Below are 3,612 nucleotides of genomic sequence, written 5' to 3' on the forward strand. Positions count from 1 at the left end.
TTTTTTGGAATCTAATAATAAATTTGTTTAACGTGTGAGTAACGGATCACTGGAGGGTGAATTAGGAAGAATAAATTTGTCAATTTAATGAGGTAAAGTTTGCAGATAGAATGAAATTGTGAAATAGAAAAAAAAATTAGAATATTTGTGTTTAGTGTGTAGACTAGTATTGATTTTAAATGGAAACGGTAGAGAAAAAAAAATCTTGTTTTTTTTTGTTATATCATGTAAATATATGTATTTTATATTTGTCCGATCATGTATTGATTGGTATGCTGTGTAATATAGCAACCCAATTTATTTCGACAGTATGGCTAAATAAAGCATTTCTCTCTTTTTCCTACAGTACATTGGAATCCAATTTAAATTGATTCAATAGTTATGCAATTAAATTCTGAGAGATCAGCATTTGCACAATTCAACAGATCTAATCACATTCTTAGTCAACCTCTAGAATAGACCGGTAATTTTTTACGCCTTATTTGTATTGTAATCGTTTATTTCGATTAATAATAAATAGCTTTCATTTTATCATTATTATAAAAATGTCCACCGGACTCTATTTATTGAAATAATGACTAAGCTTAATTAAATCTATTTTTCCAATTAATTATCTCTGACACATGCAAATTTGCTAATTTCTTAATCATGTTGCTAACTTTTTTAATTATTTATAAAACAATTAGAGATGTATGCATTAATTATTAGCAATTGGAACCTAATTAACTATGTATTAATTAGGTTCCTCTCATTAACTATGTGTTAATTCGGACCTCTAAAACTATATAAATACATTTAATTACATCTTTTCAAGAGGTATTAAACCTTTCACACTTCTCTTATAAATCAAAATTTGATTGAAAATTTCCAGTTTTATTCTAGTTTATTGAAATAATGACTAAGCTTAATAAAATCTATTTTTCCAATTAAATATTTCTGATACACGCAAATTTGGTAATTTCTGAATCATGTTGCTAAATTTGTTAATTATCTATAAAACAATTAGAAATGTATGTATTGATTATAAGCAGTTGGAATAAGTATTTTTATTGTTAATTCACATTTCATAATACTCCAAATATTTTATAAAAACAAATCAAATAAAGCTGCCATTTTATTTATTAATTTATTTAATTTTCTTGTGTTTTTTTTATCATGAAAACATATTTAAATTTATGAAAATTACAATAAATTTAGTTCAAACAGTTCTTTGAAATATGTATAGCCGTAATGATTTTAGTAAAATGTTTAAAATTTTATTAAGTATAAAAAATAAATTAACCGCAATTGGTTTGTGTCAGAGCCCAACAGCGGGAAAACGTATTTTTTCATGTTGTCTGTAATGTCAAAATGGCTTTAATGGTTTTTTTGAAACTCGGGAAAAATTCATAATCAAAAATACGTTTTACAAGGGTATAACTTAAAATCTATGCATTTTTGGATAAATTCTTCGGTATAAAGCCAAGTGATCTAATAGGCAAATATTGTAAATCTTTGGTTTCGTTTTATTTTAACGTCGTTTTATATTCTCTTAGCAATAATAATAAAAATCTAACTTGCATTTATGACAGCTCACTCGTTTTCCAATTTCAGGCTCTTTTTAAATATTACTCGATTTAACTATCTTAATGTATTCTCTTTCCGTTTGTAGTTACTTCTTCAAATGTGGTATATGACCATCCCTGGGGGTCTTAGTAAGGCGGGTCCGACCGGGAAGGATGGCCTTATTAAAAAACAAAACAATTAATATATATCCAAATTATGAATTTGCTGCTATCAAACATATTTAACCATAATTTAAAAACAATAATCTGATAAAATTTCTGCTGACAGGCACAATTTCAAACAATTAAATCTTTTCTTTCAATTGAACTTGTTCCTAAGAAATTATATAAACCCAGGGTTTAAGGACGTAAGTTATTTTATGACACATACTCGTAAAATAAATTTATATTTTTTCAATAATGCCTCAATAACGATTTATTAAAAAAATTACAATTAATCCACTTAACAAAAAAAAAAAACTTTGGTACTGCTTTATTTCAATAAATTTTATAGAGGGAATAGTAATTTCATAGCCCAATCAGATTCCTTCCCTCGGCCCACTATGTTCATATACATTTGATAGCTATAGTTTCATTGAAGGTTTCACTAGCTTCAGATTAAATTAATCTTCTTTAAAAAAAAATGGTTGCTAACACGGTCAGTTAAGTGATATTTCGACTTTTTTTTAACATTTCTATAAAAAGCATTAATTTTATAAATCGAACATAATTATTTTAATTTAACCATATGAATAATAAGATACACAATTACTATAAAACAGATATTATATATGTAAAACATTTGTAAGGAAATTATCCGGTGGTAGAAACCGAATGACGGTTCTATATGAGGTCACGGGAGTGATATTCTCGCCGTAAAATAAAACGAGAAAAATAATGCACTGTCGAGAATATTTAAAACACGAAAAAACGATCTCTGGGATGCAATAAAATAGCTCGCTGAGAGAGAGAGAGAGTTCTCTCAAGGCTTTTAATATTAGAAAAGCTTCGAAAAAAGTTTGTACACCATGACGAGCATCAGGGTATGATATAACGTTCTTTCATTCCGTAGGAAATTTAATTAGTTTATAATTTTTTTAATTAATTTTCAATTAACCATGAGATTTCGTTTTTAGACAATACCCAATAAAATGGAGCATTGACAATTAATTAAAAGATACATAATGAATCAACTATTTTTATTTATGAAAAACTTGAAGTAACACGTTTAAGTTCACCGAAATGACCAGAAGACCAGACCGAAATGGAACTTGATTTGGGATGGGAAAGCCATTTGCTCAGCCTTGGACTCAGGAAAAATTTATAATAAAAAATACGTTTTATTAGTGTATAACTTTTGGATAAATTCTTCAGTATAAAACCAAAGTGGTCTAATATGCAAATTATGGTTATTTTGTAAATCTTTGATTTCATTTCATTTTAACGTGATTTTATATTCTCTTAGCAATAATAACCTGCATAAATGACAGTTCACGTCGTTTTCCAATTTGAAGAGCTTTTTCAATATGAGTGGGGCGGGTCCGACCAGGAAGTATGGGAAAGCCTTTCGGGCGCAGTTCCTCTTTGATTTTTAATCATGACACTTATGACTTATTAGTCAAACTTATGTTGCGATCAAAAATTTTATTAGGGATTATTTTGAGCAGCCAACAAAGTTGTGGTTTGAGCCCCGTCCCGTTAAACCCATTATCCTTGTTATTCAAGATCTAACGATGTTATTGTATTGAGGAAAAAATACTCCAAAACATATGCCTACACATGTTTTTTTGTATAACTGAAACCCTTCTCAAATTATAGTTCAAATACCCTGACACCTGATGGCACCTATATATTTCAATACCAAATTTCAAACCGAACCAATACGTCTGAAGTTCAGAAATTGTAGTGATGAAATGTGATGTTTAAGAAGACTTTTCTTTTCTTATTATATAATCAATATTGACAACAGGTTAAGCCAAAAGCAGAATGAGGAACTTGGAGACCCACAAAAAAACGTGTGAGTGAGAGAGTGAGTAAGTGAATGAGTGAGTGAGTGAGAGAGAAAGGG

The sequence above is a fragment of the Halyomorpha halys genome, unplaced genomic scaffold, assembly GCF_000696795.3.
Source record: "Halyomorpha halys isolate HHAL.00 unplaced genomic scaffold, Hhal_1.1 Scaffold352.1, whole genome shotgun sequence".
In the NCBI taxonomy this organism is placed as follows: domain Eukaryota; kingdom Metazoa; phylum Arthropoda; class Insecta; order Hemiptera; family Pentatomidae; genus Halyomorpha; species Halyomorpha halys.